Source organism: Petaurus breviceps, unplaced genomic scaffold, assembly GCF_028583685.1.
Source record: "Petaurus breviceps papuanus isolate PSGF00001 unplaced genomic scaffold, PetGlider_PUasm1.0 90407, whole genome shotgun sequence".
In the NCBI taxonomy this organism is placed as follows: Eukaryota; Metazoa; Chordata; class Mammalia; order Diprotodontia; family Petauridae; genus Petaurus; species Petaurus breviceps.
This window is the reverse complement of record NW_027187241.1, coordinates 2303210-2323393: the sequence shown is the minus strand read 5'-3', so window position 1 is coordinate 2323393 and position 20184 is coordinate 2303210. Positions and strand designations below refer to the sequence as shown.

Here is a 20184-nt window from a genome sequence, read left to right as displayed (position 1 = left end):
GTACATTTAGTCTTTTTCCCCCATTATTTTCCTTTTCACTCACTTCCTGACTCCCTCCCCTCTGATTGTGGTTTCCTTCTGGACTGGCTCTCAAAGCATCCCAGCTTCTCCTTACACCAGGCATTTCACAGTTCACCAGCCTCAGTCTCTGTCCCAACTGACTTTTTGGATGATCAGAACTTGTCTCAGCTGGATATTGTGCTCTTCCCTTAGGCTTTGAGAAATGCTACATAGCCTCCCATAAGCACAATGTCCTGTCCTGGTGACCTTTTGTAATAGTAATGGTATTTAAAGATTCCCCTGTTTTGGCTTGGTTTTTGGTTTGATTGTGTTAAAACCCAGAGTTTGTTAATCCCACTTGTGGGATGGAGTGGTTGATGTGAAAAGAGAGTGCTGAACTGGGAGGAGCTGGTGACGTAGATTTGGAGAGACACAAGAGAGAGGCAGAAGAACTTTTTGGAAGCAGCGAGAGACTGAGAGGATTGCTGAGGGCCACTTTGAATTGCCCTGGACTTTTGACACCTGCCACCCAGAGCTGCCAAGGACTGAGGAGACATGGCTGTTATGCTGGCACTTTGTCTGTCTATTTTGATGTTGTTTTGCCAGATTTGTCCACTGGTGAAGGACAGTGCTGTTGTTGCAGAATTCTTGGAACCTTGCTGTTGGTTCTGAAGCACTGAAGAAGGATTTTCTTGTTCTATGTTTACAGAAATCCTGGGAGAGGGTTTTGCTAATGTTTTCAGGGGTCCTAGGACTGTTCTGCAGAGAGAGGATGAATTAATGAAGAGACTGGCAATGTATCTTGTGGCCTTGCTAAGCTTTGTCTCCCCAGGAACAAAGATTGCTGAGAACTTGCCTCTTGTCAAGATGAAGAAAAGACCTCCATTTGGGTATTAAGTGCTGTGCTTAAACTTGTTGTAACTCTGGGGTAGATTCAATTGTGATCCAGGGGTGGGGAACTTTTGACCTTTTTGTGTTCTGTGATTGAACAAATGAATGTACTTTACTTATGATTGGAAACTAATCTCCATTTGAGAAGAGGGGCTTTGTGATGGACTAAATGAAGGTACAGCCTAGGGGTAGAGTAGTATTTAGAACAGGGACTTTGTAATTGATTGAATGAATGTAAGGTCCTGGGGTGGGGTAGTACTTGGAGATTATTTAATCACACTTAGTAAATGCTGTATTTTGAATGATGTCATATTTTTGATCTTCTCTGTTCTTAATTTGTCACTGAATAAAGTGGAGAGCACCTATGCTGGTATTTTGAACCTTGGGAAGTTGCCTTTGCTTGGCATTACATTACACCTTTCTCATTCCCTCTGTTTGTTAGTCCTCTGGCCCAGCACCAGCAGTTAAGAACCCATTTTCCATGGCACCAGTAGTTCTGCTTCAGCCCTTGGCAAGTTTTTGTTTATGAAGGGTTATAGTCAAGCTGACTGTTAAGGACTGAGCAAACTTTAGCAGCCTGGAGCCAGGGTTTCTATAGGTCAGTAAACATCAAGTTCTTGGTTTGGGTTTTTTTTTTTTTCTAACTTTCTTTTGGATTCTGGGAGTCCTGTACCATAGAAGTGACTAAAATTACTCTATCTTTGATGCAAAATTTCTATTTTGGAGAGCTTTGAGAGGTCTTGGTATCAGAGAAAATGTCTAGTCTACCATCTTGTTGCTCATTTGTACCAACAGCAACTATGAAAATGCCAGCATAGTTCTGAATTACATAATATAAGAGACTCTCCTTATAGAAGACAAAAGCAAAACATTTATCCAGGCATCAGAAAGCCAAATCCCAACACTAGATATTCCAACTCAGCAATAAAGAAATCTGTACACAATAATACCACAGAGAGCAAGACCATCCCAAAGTCTTCCCACAAACACTTACAAGCCTCGCTGTCTCCTTGCCTGTGTCCTCTCTCCTTCCTCCATTCTAACTGCTCTGACTCCTAGCTTCCTGCTCCATCCATTCAGTAAACTCCTCCCACCACAGGCTCCATGTGATTACATTTGGCCCATTAAGGGGCAAGGAAGATCACCTCACCTGAAAATCCTTCCTGTCATTCTCTTTCAATCAGAAAAACAAGAGTAACAATAACAAAAACATTAAAAAGTCTCTAAAAGTCTATATGGAAGGTTGATATTCTATGCTTCAGTGGGCCAGGAAAGAAAGAATCTTTGATTAGAAATTATGGGTGGTAGAAGTGGAAAAGAAAATGGTGGAGCTTACCAAAAAAATGGAATGGAGAGAGGCTAGCAAAATCCAAGAGTCTTGAGTGTTTAGAGCATTGGGAGAACATGTCCCTCCAAAGTTCTTCATCCCCTTCTCTGTCAGTCCCTAGCTGTGGTATATCCCCTGCCTCAGGCCAGAGTAGCTCAGTACCACTTCAAGTATTCAATCTCATTACAAACAAAGATGTTTTTTTTTTTATTTGGAACATTGGTAAGACAGGAGGGGATATGTACTGTTGATATCACAAATTGTAATTCAGGGTAAATTTTTCCTTTTTTAATATTTATTTTTACAAGCATCTATTATCTCTCCTATTGCCCCTCCTGATCAATAAGAACCCTCTCCCCATACACATACAAATAAAACCTTCACAACAAATATGCATAGTTCAGCAAAAGAAATTCCCACATTGACCATTATACACTTTAAGTCCATCACTTCTCTGGCAGGAGGTAAGTAGTACACTTTATCTTCACTCTTGATTCATAGTTTACTATTGCATTAATGAGAGTTCTGAAGTCTTAAATTGTTTTTCCTCTATAATGTTATTGTAATTATAATTATTCATTTGATCATTTCTTGTGGCATAATAGTATTCTGTTTCATTTATATATCACAATTTGATTAGTCTTTCCCCAACAGGTGAGCTCCTCCTAGTTTCTAGTTCTTGGCTACTATGAAAAGAATCACTACAAATATTTTTGTACATAAATCATTTTCCTCTTTCTTTCATCTTTTTGGGGTATAGGCCTAGTAGCTCTGTCAAAGGATATATAAACTTTAATAACTTTTTTACTTATAGTTCCAAATGGCTCTCCAGAATAGAATCAATTCACAGCTCCACCGAGAGTACACAATGAGGTGGAACTTCAGAGTTGCTTTAATTTTCAATTCCTTCTTAGGGATTTAAAGCATTTTTTCATGTGATTTCTTTCTTTGAAAACTGCCTGTTCTAATACTTTAACCATTTATTTATTGGAGAATGGCTCTTAGTCTTAAAATTTTCTATCAGTTTCTTATATATCTAGGCTGAGACCTTTATCTAAGAAATTTGCTTCAAGGATTTTTTCTTTGCCTGTTTACACTCTAATTTTAACTGCATTATGTTTTTTTTTTGTACAAAAACTTTTAAATTTTATGTAATCAATTGTCCATTTTATTTTCTGTGATCTTCTCTATCACTTGTATAGTCCTGAACTCTTTCCCTATGTGCAGATCTGAAAAGTAATTTCTTCCATTTCTTTGATTTGTTTATTGTGTCACTTTTTGTGTCTAAGGATTTGATTTGGCATATGGTTTGAGGTGTTAGTCCGTATCTAATTTCTGCCTAAAAGCTTTCCAGTTTTCCCAACACTTTTTGTCAAATCGTGGGAGTCATTTCCCCAGTTATTTGGGTCTTTCTGTTTATTGAACACTATGTTACTATGTGCATTTGCTTTTGTATATTATATGCCTAACCTAAACCATTTGATTAATCTATTTCTATTCATTTTTTTGGCCACTGCTTTGTAGCACAGTTTTATATCTGGTGCTGGTAAACTGTGCCTCCTCACCCCTTTCTATTTTTTTTTAAAGTTACTCTGGAGATTCTTAAGGTTTTGGATTACTTTTTTTTCTATAGAAACATTGTCACAAGTGGTTGTTGGTATCTATAATTGTATAATTAAGGTTCATTCTGAGTTAAATACCTTTTTGTGGCTAGTCAAGAGAATTCTATTTCTCTTTATTTCCCTTTGCATGTTCTGCAGTCCAGCTAAATTGGAACTAACTGTTCTCTGCTCTTCTCCTAACCTCTTCTGCATCAGTACATTTGCAGTCTGCCCCAGAATCAAAATGTATTCTTTTCTTACCTCTACCTTTTGAAATGCTTCTCTTCCAAGAATAGTCAATATTAGAAGAGAAGACAGGCACACTAATAAACTGCTGTTGGAACTTTAATTTTATCCAGCCAATCTAGAAAATAATTTAGAAACATTTGAGAAAAGTTACTAAACTGTTCATATGCCCTAACCAGTAACCCCACTGCTGGACCCCCAAGAATCTCAAAGACAGAAAAAAAATTTTACATATACTTAATATACTAAAATATTCATAGTAGCATTTTTTTTTCTGGTAATAAAAACCTAGAAATAAAGTGAGTTTCCATTGAGGTTTAACAAATTATGTTTTGTGAATGTAGTTTAATATTATTTTGCCACCAGAACCTATTATATAAAGCATACAGAGAAATATGCAAAGACTTTAATGAATTGATACAGACTGAAGAACACAGAACCAGGAAAACAACATGGAAATGACCAAAACAATATAAATAAAACAACACCAAAAGGCACCTGAAATCAGAACTATGATGATTTGTCTTGATCCTGAAGAATAGAGGATGAAACATAATTTTATATTTTTTACAGTATAAACTCCTTGAGGGCAGAGGCTTGTCTTATTGGCTTTTTTCCATAACCATCAACTTATAATAAATGTTTGAATCAATGAGCCACATTTTATAGTACTATGCAATTAATCAGTCAGAAGCATTTATTAAGCTAGAAGTCAGTTATTGTGCCAGGTGCCTGACATGCAAAGACAAAAATAAAAGAATTCCTGACCTATAAAACAATTATGTCCTACCAAGGGAGATAACACTCACACAGATGGAATATTCAAAATATCTGTAAAATAAATGCTTGGTAATTGGAGGTGGGAGACAGCAGGGGGTCAGAGAAGGGGAGAGAGGAGAAGGCCTCATGGAAGGTGGTATTTGAGCTGAGCTTTGAAGGAAACTAGAGATTTAAGAGGTAGATTGCAGTGGGAAATCAATCAACAAAAAAACCATTTATTAAGCTCCTACTATGTGTCAGGCATTATGCTAAGCACTGGGGATACAAAAAGAGGCAAAAATATGTTGCCTGCCCTCAAGGAGCTTGTAAACCAGTGGGAGAGACAACATGCAAGCAGATACAAACAAGCTATATACAGAATAAATAGGAAGTAGTAACAGAGGGAAGAAGCTAGAATTAAAATGGGTTGGGGAAGTATTCCTGTAAAAGATGAGATTTTAGTTGGGCTTTATAGGAAATCAAGAAAGCTGAGAGGTGGAGGTGAGGAGGGAAAGCATTCCAGGCATGGGGGATAGCTAGAGAAAAATACCTGGAACTGAGATGGAGTGTTTTGTTTGTAGAAAAGCTAGGAAGCCTCTGTCACTGAATTGAACGCACATATCAGGGAATAATTTGTAGGAAGACTAGAAAGTGGTTTAAGTTATGAAAGGCTTTGAATGTCAAGTAGAGGATTTTAATTTTGTATGTGTTCCTGGAGGCAATAAGGAACCACTGGAGTTTATTAAGCAATGGGATGGGGCAGAAGGAGAATGATATGGTCAGATCTGTGCTTTAGGAAAATTACTTTGGTGACTGAATGGAGGATAGGGTGACTGTTAGCCAGCAGACCCTACAGCAGGGTATTGCCATAGTCTAGGTGTGAGGTAATAAGATCCTGCACTAGAGGGGTGGTAATGTCAGAGGAGAGAAGGGGGCATAGTCAAGAGATGTTGCAGAGGTGAAATTGATGGGCCTTGGCAACTGATTGGATGTAGGAGGGTGGAGTATAGATAACAAGGAACCAATTACAATTCCTGGGTTGTAAGCCTGAGGCACTAGAAGAAAGTTGTTGTCTCTATAGTAATAGGGGAGGTAGGAAAAGAGGAGGATTTATGGGAAGAGATAATGAGGACATGTTTAGTTTAAGATGCCTACATCCAGTTCAAGATGTTTGAAAGCCAGCTGGAATGCAAGACTGGAGGTCAACAGAGAGGTTGGGGCAAAATAGAGATAGTAATTAATTCATTGGAAGCTGATGAGATCACTAAGTGAAGTAGTAGAGAGGAAGAAGAGAAGATGACCCAGGACAAAACCCTGAGGGATAGCTATGGTTAGAAAGCATGATCTGAATGAGGATCTGACAAAGGAGTCTGAGGTGTGCTCAAATTGGTAGGAGTAGAACCAGGAGAGAGTGATGTCCCAAAAACCAAGAGAGAAGAGGGTATCAAGGAGGAATAATAAACTGTATCAACAACTGCAGGAGGTTAAGGAGAAGTACATGGCAGATATGGGGGTACAGCCCATGCAAAGGCACAGAGATGGGAAATAGAATGTTATAGGTGAGACTAGCAGGAATACAACTTGGCTGGATTGTAGAGTGCAAGAGGAAAGCAATGTTTAATAAGCCTGAAACCAAGTTTAGGTTGGTTCCAGGTTATGAAGGGTATTAAATGCTAAACAAGAGTTTTTAATTGTTTCTAGAGGTAATAAGAAATCCTTAATGGTTTTGTTTTTTGAGTAGTATGATATGATGCGAGCTGTGCTTTAGGATTATCACTTTGCTAGCTATGTGGCAAAATGGATTAGAGAGAATAGAGGGAGGAAACAGACCAATTAGAAGCCTGTTAAAATATATTTCAGGCAAGAGATGACCTGAACTCAGGTGGTGTTTGTATAAGTGGAAAGAAGGAAACAGATGCAAGAAATGTTGTGGAGGTCAACTCAGTAAGGCTTGACAGCTGTTTAGATATGTGGAGAAGATAGAGGGAACAGCTGAAGATGACTCAGGTTGTGAAACCTACATGACTAGAAGGATGAGTCATGCCTTTGATGGAAAGAGGGAAATTTGGAGGAGGGGGGACCTAGAAATGGGGAGAGAAAATTGCTTTGGTTTCAGCTATGTTGAGTTTGAGACATCTAAAGTTTATACAGTTAGAGATGTCTAGTTAGGCAGTTGGTGATGTGGGACTGGAACTCAGGAGAGAGATTGACTGGGAGAGAGATTTGGGTGACACTGGCATAGATATAAATGAATTTAAGGGAACATTACTTAAACTTTGTTGTTGTTAAGTCATTTCTGTCATATCTGACTCTTTGTGATCCCATTTGGGGATCTTTTGGCATAAATAACTTAGTGTTTTGCCATTTCTTTCTACATCCCATTTCACAGAATTAAGTGACTTGCCCAGGGTCATATAAACATGTAAGCATTGGAGGCCAAATTTGAACTCAGAAAGATGAGTTTTCCTGAAGCCAGGCCTGGCACGCAATCCACTGTATTACCTAGCTGCCCTATTACTTAAACTACATGTAGTATAAAATTCTTAATTTTAAGGCTTCTGGAGGTAACTGAATCCGTCATCTACTTTATCACATTTGTATGAGCTTTTCATAATGTAGGTAAGCCAAAACCTAACCTTCTGCCTTTCTTGGCATTTGAATTGTCTTTTTAGTATTGGTTATAATTCAGTTCAATATAATATTTATTAAATGTCTTTTATTTACAAGATGCTTCTCTATTCTTCATTTCCATATATTAAAAGGTTACAAACCAACATTGCTAAATCAGTAAGGATGACTACCATAACCCTTAGTCCACCATTTCCCTACTCTATCTCCTCTCAACTCCAGGAATCTCCCCCATCACTGCCTTTATTGATCTCAATGATACAATAGAGAGAATTCTTGTCCAAGTATAGGCTATAGTAAATGATCTGTGGTCCTATGACCTAAAGTCACTTCCAATTCTGAGATTGTATGATTTTATAATATTGTAAGTCTTCCCCACCCCCCAACTATTGAGTAATTTTCTTGATTACTGAATATGTTCTTGGGTCATACTATATTCAGGCAACAATTTATGTCCTTAGTTATCTAGATATCTAACTTTCAGAAGATGTTTCTACTGAGTAATTTTTAAAAGATATTATATGCAATCTGATATTGCGATATCAGCCTTATTTTCAACCTAGCACAAATCCCCCACTGACCTCCCACACTCTATAAAATACTTGGCCCAGTACTATCCTAAATTCATTTCTAGGATTACAACATAGGGAACTATATTACACACTTAAGGATACTTAAGATTATGGTCAGAGCACATGTAGCCTGTGAGTTATTTAGTGAATTTTATTCCCCAGAAAGTTGGTGAATCAGTTTTTTGGAATGTATTTTCTTATAGTAACAATACCATTAATGATGATTGGATTCCCAAGCTAGTCCACAAAAGCCTATATAAACTACAATTGAACTAAACTGCTAATAGCTGTCCCAAACCACTCTGAGTACTAAACTAGCTAAGTTTAACATTTAGCAGTCTGGGAAAGTTTGATGTAGATTAGAGCAGCAGAATAGTTCCCTCAGGCAACATTAAGCAATGGCCTCGGGAGCTGGGTAGGGGTTTTAGCAGCTAAGCAGCTTCCATAGCAGTGGGGGATTTGGAGGTGGGCTCTGGCCACATCCCTTCATCTGCATGTGCATTTAATTTGAACATTTGTAAGTTGGAAACTATACAGATTCCTAGGACTTGTTTCAATCATAAGATTATCCACTTGTGATAGAAAATGTTCAGGCTATTATCATTCATTCATTTTGTCCTTCACTCCAGCACTTGCACAGAACCAGACATATAGTAAGTGCTATTATTTGTCCTTCATTCTCAAAGAGGATCATGGAAGGTGATGTCATGACTTGCAAGTGAATTGGATTTAAGTGAGGGAAGGCTGTGTACTGTGCAAAGTCACCAGCCTCATTCTCTCCTCTAGAGCTATCTGGATCTAGGGGAAGCTAGATACATCTATGACTGGAGATGGCCCCAGATGCAGTGGGAGACCTTGGTTTTTTAAGTTAATAAATCTTTCCCAGGTCTCAGTTTGACTGAGACAATGCCATTTAGTGATTAAGGTTAAGTAAAAAAGGCAGCAAAAAATGGCCTCTTTTTCCTAATCAAAAACAAAAACAAATCAATCTGGGAAGAGAAGACCCTGAGGGTTTCTGGTCAAAACAGAAGCAATTACTATTTACTCAGAGCTCAAACAACAACCTAGTGGGGCCAAGGTCTCCCACTGTATTTGGGGCCATCTCTAGTTATCCTGAGGCTTTGCCTAGGACCTATTGTTGTCCAGTCCATGAGAATCTGAGTGATTTGGGTTTAAGGCATGGTCCATAAAAAAGAGATCTAGCTTGTAAATCCCAAGATATCTTGCATCAGTGATCAAAATTTACATTCCTTTGGGCAGAGCACTCCTAGCTAAAGGTATGATTCCCTATGTGGGCATAGGAAAAGGAGGGAGGGAGGGAAGGAAGGAAGGAAGGAAGGAAGGAAGGTTCACAGATTCTTTGTTCTTGAAGAAGACTATGCCATCAAGAAGCTGATGTCATGACTTTCAAGTGAAGACCTGGGAAACACTTTAACTTAAAAACACCAGGATCACCAGCTATATCCTGGACCATCTCTAGTCATCCTGGTCTATATCTTGCCACTGGACCCAGATAGCTCTGGAGAAGAGAGTGAGACTGGTGATTTTCACAGCCCTCCCTCACTTAAATCCAAAGCTATTATGAGATGTAAACAGAAGTACAAGGGTGAACTTTGATGGTTTTTTTTTAATGTTAAATTTTCATTTTTTTAAAAAATGAAGAGGGAATGAATTACTTTCAAAAATAAATTTTATTCTATATTTCAAATGGTAGTGAGAATTTGAAGATCTTCCCTGCCCCCTAATAGGCTGAATGTAATCACATGGAGCCTATGGTGGGAGGACTTTGCTGAAAGGTGGAACAGAGCCCAGAGTACACTGGAGGACAGAGCAGCTAGACAAGGGAGGAAAGAAGATGTAACAGGCAAGGAGACAGCTAGGTTTGTTTAGGGGAAGGCTAAAGGGTGGTGTGGTTCTCTGCTGTGTTATGGTATATTAACTTCTTTGTTGCTATGATGGATTCAGCTTTCTGGTGTTGGGATTTGGATTTCTGGTATCTGAATAAATGTTTTGCTTCTGTCTTCTATATGGAGAGTGTTATATTTTGTGATTCAGAATTGTGCCAACATATTCATAGTCACCATTGGTGCTGTAAATATTGTGTTTGAGTGACAATATTTTAGTATTTTCATATCACCTTAGTTTCCCCCAGTATCCTCAGACAGCCATCCCATATAGCCAATAGTATTTTTTAAAGAAAAAAAAAAAAGGATGCAAGGAGGATAAGTATTTATATAGCACCTACTATATGCCAAGGCTTTGTGCTAAGCCTTTTACAATTGCTCTTTCCTTTGATTCTCACAAAAACCTTGGGAGGTTAGGTGCTGTTATACTCATTTGGGGGTTTACAAAATTTTAGGCAAAAAGAGGTTAAGTAACTTACCCAAGGTCACACAGTTAGTAAGTATCTGAAGCTGGATTTGAACTCAGGTCTTCCTGACTCCAATCTTACCATGCTATCCTCTGTACCACCTAGCTGCCCCTGCCCCCTCCCTAGCTTTCTTTAAGCCCCAACTAAAATGCCTTTTTTTTTCTTTTTACTGGAAGACTTTCCTAAGTCCTCTTAATTCTAATGCCTTCTTTCTATTAAACATGTCCTGTTTATCCTGGACATAGCATGCTTTGTAAATATTTGTTTGGTTATTGTTTGAAAACTCATTGAAGACAAGGATTGTGTTTTGCATCCCCCAGCACTTACCACAATGCCTGGCATATAGCAGGTGCTTAATAAATTTTATTGATTAACATAAAAAGAAAAAGGAGAGGGAAAAAAATCAATGTAGCTGATTGATACAGCAAAAAAAAATATCTGAAAATAGAAACAATGTACACTTGTGTACTTCTCCCACCTCTGGAAAGGGGTGGGGGTGGAAATGTATTTTCTCATCTCTTCTTTCAAGCAGTACTTGTTCTTTGTAATTTGGCAACATTTGCTTTTGATTTATGTCTGTATGTACGATGGCATATTTGTGATTGTCTTTTCCATTTATGTTAGTATTATCTTTGTTTATGTGGTTTTCTGGCTCTGTTTATTTCACTTTGCATTGGTTCTTATAGATCTCTCCTTGCTTCTCTATATTCACCAAATTTATCACATTAATATTTTGTTACATTTACATACTACACCTTGTTTAGCTCTTCCTTGATCAGTGGGCATCTACTTTGTTTCCAATTCTTTGCTGTCACAAAAAGTACTGCTATAAATATTTTGTAATATGTAGAGACTGCTTTTCTTATCAATGACCTCCTTGGAGGATAAACCTAGTAGTGATTTCTCAGGTCAAGCAGTCAACCAATAAATGTTTATTGTGTCTTCTATGTGCCAGGCATTTCACCAAACACTGAAGATCCAGAAAGAGGCTAAAGATAGTCCCTGACCTCAAGGCTTGATAATCTAGTTTTTAAAGGGTATAAACATTTTAGTCACTTTATTTGCATAACCAAATCACTTTCCAGAATAGTTATATTCATCCATAGCTCCACCAACAATGCACCAGAGTACTTATTGCTATTTTTTGTGGTCTTTAGCAATTTGCAGGGTGTAAGATTAAACCTTAGGGTTGTTTTTGGAACATTTTTTCATGTTTGGAATTCTTCTTTCAAGAACTCTTTGTAAAAAATAAAGGAAAATTTAAAAAAAGACATCGGTTTTGTAGTAATTACAATTATTATTGTTCATTATTTTGTTATTCTAATACTTTAACATTATGAAATTATATTTTATAATCATTACTATCCTGTTATCATTATGTTATTAATAAATCCAGTCATCTCTTATCACTGCCAAAAAAAAAAAAAGAACCCTTTGTTCATCTCCTTTGATCATTTGTCTCCTGGGGAAAGGCTTTTGCTTTTATGTATATTTGTTTATTGTTTACATATCTTTGATGCCAAAACCTTATCTGAGAAATCTGATATGAAACTTTTTTTCCTCACTTGACCCAATACCCTTCTTATCCTACTTGCAATAATTTTGTCTTTCCCAAGGCTTTTCAGTTTCTCTAATCAAAGTTATCAATTTCATCTTCTGTAATTGTCTATATTCCTTGTTTGGTTAAGAATACATCTACCCATAGCTGTGAGAGACTTGTCACCTGCTTCTCTTCTATTATTTTTATTAATATCATTATATTTTAATTATGTGATACATTTAAAATGTGTCATGTAATGTGATGTAACTTGTTGGTCCAAGTTTAATTTCTGCCAGGTTGATTTCCAGTTTTCCCAGCAGTTTTTATTAAATAGAGAGTCCTTTCCTCAGTAGGTTTGGTTTGGTTTTTTGGTTTTTTTTTTTTTTTGGTTTATTGAATTGCTATAATCTGTTTGACAGTATTTTATTTAAAATTTTTGAATTGATAAAAATTAATGATATTGATAATATTGGTCAAGTGTTCTCTTCTGCTTTATCTGTACCTGGTTTAGGTATCAGGCCTGCATTTGTCTCATAAAATATTCTGGTAGGGTGCTTTCTCAATTTTTGAGAATAATTTGTATAATGTCAACAAGCCTATATTATGTGCTTCTATGTGACAGATACAAATACAAACAGAAAGAAAAGCAATCTCTCCCCTCAAGGATCTTACATTCTAATGGGAGAAGACAACATGTGTGTATGTTTATCTATCTATCTATCTAATATGTGTATATGTATATATGTGTATATATACATGTGTATTACACACATGCCTTGGGGAAGGAGCCCATTGGATGCTTCCTGACTCCAGGCATGGTAGGGGAAGTCTTGTGGAGATGGGTCCATAGTGCAATCTGGACAACATTGAAGACCTGGATATCCTGGTTTTCCCCCTTAAATTAGAAGGTCTAGGAAAGAGGAACTAGCTAATCAGAAGGAGAGACTGTTGGGCAGAGGTACTTCCAGAGGGAGAAGTTCAAGGATGGAATGAGATTCCAGGATGTAGACGTTTCTATGACATGGTAGAAGTCCTATGAAGTAGGCTATAGCAATGCAACATGGAGAGTATCTGTACTATTTGTCACTTAAAAATTAGATAGATTGAAGGAGGGAGATTAATTTCAACATTTTTTTTGATAGTGATATTTCTGTTAATTTTTGTGAACAAATATTTTGGTATTTTAATGTTAAGTTTTAAATAAAACATAGAGCTTTTTCTTTTATTATTTCATGTTAGTGGATGTCATGAATGACCAGACACTTTTCTAAGTAAGGACTGGGGATGCCAAGAAATGCAAAAGACAGGCCCTGCCCTCAAGAAACTCACAATTTAATGATTACTATATGCCAAGTACCTACTATGTGCTAAGTTAGCTAAGGATAAAAATATAGAAGTGAAGCAGTTTCTGCCTTTAAGCTTACATTCTAATGGAGGGAATAACCAGGAGAATGCGGGTAAACAGCCTTTCCAAAAACACATATTCAGGTTTAATCTACATTATTAATACTTTCTTCATCACTCTACTCTCCTGAGGAAGTTAGATGGCATAGTGGATAGGGAGCCAGGCCAGGAATCAAGAGGACCTGAGTTCTAATTGGGTTTTCAATACTTACTGTGTGATCCTAGGCAAATCACTTAATCTCTGATTGTTTCTGTTTTCTCAACTGTAAAATGGATATCAGAGCAACTTCTACCTTGAAGGGTTGTTGCTAGGACGAAATGAGATGATATTTGCAAAGTCATTAGCACAGTGCCTCACACATACTAGGCTCTATATACATGCTTATTTCTCTCTTTTATTCCCTTTCCTTAAGTCTAGCCCAGAGGTATCATATTCAGGTCTACTCTCAAGTACTACCTGGACCAGATTAAAATTTAGTTGGGAGATATTTCACAAAATAAATAAAAATACCACAAAACATAGATAATGTTAGTTTATGGTTTCAGGAATCAGTTCTATTTGAGTTTGACATTTGACTTAGACAATTAACAAAACAAAACAAAATTTAAATCATGATTTGAAGCGTTCACTGATTTCTGAGGTATAAATGCACATACTGAAAATTTAACAATCAGCTCTGGGCATGAGCTTGCTCAGCATATCCCCTAAAAATAGCATATATTGAGGGTTGATGACTGGGGTATTTTGATTAGAAAAATCACTGTGATGGTTGGTGAATGGACTCTGAGGTAAAGTGATCAACATTTCCTTTCTGATACCAGTGACACAGTACTTATTTGTTTCCCTTCTCCACTCCCAATTACAATGTAAGCTCTTGAGGGTAAGGAATTATGTGACTTTTTTTTCTTTGTGTCTTTATATTTCTAGGGCTTAGCACAGTACCTGGTATAGAGGTGCTTAACAAAATGTTTATTGATCGATCATAGTTCTGGTGCTTGGTTGAATGAGGAAGAGTATCAAATAGAGAATGCAAAGCATGTCTGAAACTGCCTGGATATATTGAGGACAATGTCTGGGTGGGTGGTAGGTGTTTTCATTCTGCATGCACAGTTAAGAATTTGCTAAAAGTAGTATAAAATTTAATCAAATTTGTATTTCTTTGGTTAATGAGTTCATCTCCTACATTTTAATGTTTCTTTTTGTATGTCACCTACATGCCTTTAATTGAATAGTGAAAGTGAAATAGTGAATAGTGACAGCCTTTAGAAAATAAAGATTAACAACTCATTTTGTACTCCCAGAAGTAGTTATATTGCTTTTCAGCAGGTACAAATCTTTTTTAAAATGTGTATAAGACCTCAATAGTATATTTTCTAAAATGATCCCTGATAAATACTAAATTGTACTTTAATAATACGGTGATGGAATTTCTGTAGATTTGGCAAATGGTAGGTAATGTTTTCCAAATTATGGTTCCTAGAATCCTGGTGTCCTATGCAATATGTATTGGTTCCTTGAGTAAATATTCTATAAGTGTTTTCTTCTTAAGATTAATAATTTTTAAAATCTACATAATAAGAAATACTTGTGACACTTGTTTCATATAAAAATATGCTTAATTTCCTCTGGTCAATTCCAAATTTGTCAAGTTTTTGTTTATCTTCCATTTTTCCTAGAAGATAAAATGCCCCCAGACTCCTGATCAATATTTATGTGTTCTGTTGGATATTCCTTAAACTGCAGAGTGATCAAAAAATTTGAGAAAAAACTGATATAAAGAGCAATGGACTTGGAATACAAAAACCTGGATTGCTTTTCTAGCTTATTCCTGGCCCTGGGACTGTTTATGGTCAAGTCACAAATCTTCTGAGCTTCAATTTTGTAATTTCTTAAATGGAGATGAAACTTTATTTATTCTGCCTTGCTGAGTTGTTGTGAGGTTCAAATAATGTATGCAAAAACCTAACCATAAAGGGCAATATAAATAAGTTATTTATCATGGAATGAATATTGACCTTAAAAAAAATTTTTTTTAATCCCAAGTGGAAATTGTTTATGTTCTTGTATAGTTAGTAGAGTCTCCACTATCCCAGCTATAATTAGTTTTAATTGCTAATAAGCTAAGTAACTTTCTTTTTGAAAGCTACTTTACCAATTAAAACTTGAATTGTTTTTGGTGACCATTTCAAACTGTATGTAATTTGGGGGGAAAACACTTTTTATCCAGGAAACACAATAAAAATAGTTTCTTTTTTCCCCAGAACACATGGCAATTCAACAGATATTCCCAAAGTACCAAAATAGAGAAAAGACAGAAAATTTCTATCCTGTCCTCGAAAGTTTAGGACAATTTTGGCAAAGAAATTGACTCTAAGATATTAATTTTGTTTATTTAAAAAGAGCTAATTTGTCTCCTTGCTTATTCTTCAGTGAAATAAAGAATAAGTTTATGAGAGCAAGTTGAAACATTTGAATCTTTATTTTTTTCTTATTATGGTAGATAGCTCTTAATCCTACCAGTTCAGTTCCAGATCCTCCTTTTATATTTGTGGCTTAATCAGCTACTGATCTGGAGCCCTCCCAGACAAAGTTGCATCTAGAAGCTTTTCAAATCATTCTTGAGAGAGCCATTAGATAGAAAAGACTATTAAAGTTTCATTAGAATTCAACATAGTGATTTCTTACCCTGTTTACCCAAGGGATTCCTAAGTACACTTAAAGGATTCGTATGTCTCCAACAACTAGGAGTTGACACATACACATTCAGTAATTCTTTTGATTTTTCAAATGCCCAAAGGTCTAGCCAAATTACCCCCATACCATACTTCACAATCCCCCTTAGAAATACTTCTATAGGGGCGGCCAGGTGGGTCAGCGAGTAAGAGCACCAGTGTTGGGATGACCTGGATCAAATCCGGGCTCAGATACTCAGCACCACACCCAGAAATAACTGGCCGTGTAACCTTGAGCAAGTTACTTAATCCCGATTGCTTTAAAAAAAAAAAAAAGAAATACTTCTATAGTAGGAATTATTAACCTCTTTTGTGTCATGGACACCTTTGGCAATCTGGTGAAGCCTTTGAAGCTTTTCTCAAAATAATGTTTTTAAATACATAAAATAAAATACATATGATTACAACAGAAACCAATGCAGTTATAAAAATATGTATATTTAAGTTCATAACCTGCCAGTTAAGAACCCCTGCTCTATTTCATAGATTACCATAGTAGAAGCAATAGGTTAATAGAAAGTTGAATATTTAAAGTTAATTTTATCTATTTTACCAACCAAGTTTTCTATAGTATGATTGTTTTTGCAAAAGAACTATTGGTAGGTTACATTCTTTATCAAAGATTTTTATTTCATTCTATTTAAAAAAAAGCACTGGCTTTACATTCAGAGGGCATGCCTTCAGATTCCACCTCTGATATATTTACCAGCTTGTTAATTTGGGCAATTTACTTAACCTTGGACTTCTAAAATGATGGGATTGGCCTACTTGGGTCCTGAACTCCCTTAAAACTCTAGAGTTTTGATACTATGGTTTTATATATTTTTTTCAAAAATAAATTTTTGTTGATAGCTTTTGTTTCTTAAATAATTATAGTTACACCAAGTATCCTTTTCCCTCCCATTTCCAGAGAATTATCCCATATAAAAAATAGCATTTTTTGAAAAAAGTGAAAAAAAGCAGCACAACTAAGAGATACATTGAAAAAGTCTGAAAACATGTGCAATGTGTAACCCTTGTGCACCTCCTACCTTCACAGGGGGATAGTTTGGGGTTGTCCTCTCATAGCTCTTCATTTGAATCCTGCTTGATCTTTGATTTTGTTACATTCACTTCTGTTTTTTTTTATGTACAGTTCTTTCCATTTACATTATTGTAGTTATGTGTATATTGTTGGGGCAGTGTAGTGGAGAAGGTGTTTGGTCTTAGAGTGAGAAAAATCAGAGTTCAAATCAATCTCGTATGCTTCCTTGATGTGTGACCTTGGGTAAGTCACTTAACCACTGTTGCCTCAGTTTTCTCATCTGTAAAATGGGGGTAATTATAGTACCTTCCTCCCAAGGTTGTCATGAGGATCAAATGAGATAATAATTGTAAAGCACATAGCACAGTGCTTGACTCATAAGTGCTACATAAATGTTAGTTGTTGTTATTTTTATTGTTATTGTTAGCTCTACTTACTTTACTCTGCATCAATTCATGTAGATCTTTCCATGCTTCTCTGTATTCATCACATACATCATTTCTTGCAGCACAGTAATATGGCATTGCATTCATGTACCACAAATTTTTTGGCCATTTGCCAATCACTAGCCATCCTTTTGTTTCAAATTCTTTGCTATCACAAAAAGTGCTACTATAAATATTTTGTTATTTAATGGGGGACTTTATTCTTATAAGTGCCTTCCTTTGGGTATAAACCCAGTCTTGGAGTCTGGTTCAAAAGCTATGGACATTTTAGTTAATTTATTTACATAATCCACATTACTTTTAAAAATGATTATACCACTTCATATAGCTCCATCAACAGTGTATTAGTATTCCTTATTCCACAACCCCTCTGGAATTGACTATTCCCATTTTTACTGTCTTCTACTTTGCAAGGTATGAAGTAAATTTCATAGTAATTTTGATTTGCATTTTCTTATTATTAGTGATTTAGAACATTATTTAATGTGGGTGGGAATACTTTGCAATTCTTTTAAGAATTATTTGTTTAGGGCGGCTAGGTGGCGCAGTGAGTAAAGCGCCGGCCCCGGAATCAGGAGGACCTGAGTTCAGTTCCAGCCTCAGACACTTCTCACACACACACACACACACACACACACACACACACACACACACACACACATGCATGCACGCAAACTAGCGTGTAACCTTGGACAAGTTACTTAACTCCAATTGCCCTTCAAAAAGAAAGAAAAGAGAATTATTTGTTTATATCCTTCGACCTCTTATCTATTGGGTAATGGCTATTAGTATTACTCATTTATCTTGGATACCAAACCATTATCAGAGAAATTTGGTGTAAAGACTTTTGCTTTTCATCCCTTCTTATCCTGGGCATATTATTTTTCTCTGTGCAGAAACTTTTCAGCTTCATGTAATCAAAGTTATATATTTTATGTTCTGGAAGTGCCTCTATCCCGTTAAGAATACATCTCCTACTCTTAGCTGTGAGAAGTATATGATATACTCTCTTTAGAGGTAGGGGTGAGGGGAAGGGGGAAAAAATTGAAAAGGGAGGAGGGAGAAAGAAAGAGGCCTTGTTTTGGTTGTGGGAAGGGGGTTCTTTCTACTGATGAATGTTCCTGTGAGTGAAAAGAGATGTTCTTTGAAGGGAGATGAGGACCTTGCTCTGGATGTTTTCTAGGAGATTTGGTGCTTGAAAGGACCACTTGTCCTACCTTGGGAGGGGGGGAGTTGGAACTCCTGGAGGTGACTGGTACTTGAGGGAGTAGGAAGGCATGAATGCACAAAGGAGAGATTTTGAGGCAAATGTGGAAAAGAAGGTAACATGATTTTATTTCATATCAAAGTACCATGGACTATTATAGTACTCATGCTGTATTTCTCTTTTCAAATTCCTTCTTAGCAAGGTACAGCAGGGGGTAAACTGCGGTGCCTAGAGTCAAGACCTAGGTTCAAATCTAGCCTTCTGACATTAACTAGATGTGTAACTTAGGCAAGTCACGTAATCTCTGCCTCAATTATCTCAATTGTAAAATAGGGTTAAATAACAGTATCTACCTAGTTGTTTTGAGGATCAAGTGAGATAATATTTGTAAAGTGGCTAGCACCTAGTAGGTGCTATGTAAATGCTTATTCCCTTCCTCAGACACTAGGTAACTATCATTATGGACAAATCACTTATAGAGTTGCATTTTCCTTATTTGTAAAGTGGAAGTAATAATGCAGTACATACCTCAATTAGTTTATTGTGAGTAAAGACCTTTGCAAACCATAAAGCATAATTTAAATGTGAGTCACTTCAGAAATTGTATGAAGTATTGCTCTATGTTGCTATATTAGGAACCAATTTTGAATGTCTTTTATGGAACACTTCACTCTGCCACTAGTGCCTAACAGCAACAACAACAATAACTTATTAATAGCTAACAGTTACATAGCCCTTTAGAGTTTGCCAAGCATCTTATAAATATTATTTTATCCTCATATCAACCCTAGGAGGGAAGGGCTTTTTTTATCTCCATTTTAAAGATGGGAAAACTGAGGTAGACAGATTTGTGGTCAGTAGAGTACTACTATTGGAATTCTAAAATCACCTGAGATTTGAATTTAGATATAAACAGAGAGAGAAGGAAAGGAATTAGAACCTGTGATTTCATTACTATAGGAAGCTCATAGAGAATCATCTGTGGCACTGAACGGTTAAATGTCTTGCTCAAGGTCACAGAGGTAATATGTGGCCAAGCCAGGATGTGATTCTGGTCAGTCATTAAGTCCATAAATATGTTACTACATCAGGCATTGTGCTAAGCACTGGAGATACAAAGAAAGTAAAAGACAGTTCTCTCGGGGAGCTCACAGTCTAGTGGGACAGACAACATGCAAACAACTCTGAACAAACAAGATAAACTGGAGATAATCAACAGAGAGAAATTACTAGAGAATAGCTTCTTATAGAAGATGGGGTTTTTAGTGGGGAGGCAGAAATGAGGAGAAAGAGTTAATTCCAGGCATGTGAGACAGCCAGTGAAAATGCCTGGAGTCGAGAGGTAGTGTTTTCTAAAAGGAACAGCAAGGAGCTCAGGGTCATTGGATTATATAGTACTTGAAGAGGTGGAAAGTGTAAGAAGACTGGAAAGGTA

General features: G+C 36.6%; 1 protein-coding gene across 2 annotated transcripts in view; it reads left to right on the top strand.

Annotated features, from left to right (window-relative positions):
* Positions 1–20184, top strand: part of SOS1 (SOS Ras/Rac guanine nucleotide exchange factor 1) — a 206784-nt gene that overhangs the window by 64138 nt on the left and 122462 nt on the right. The gene's annotated exons all lie outside the window — the stretch shown is intronic.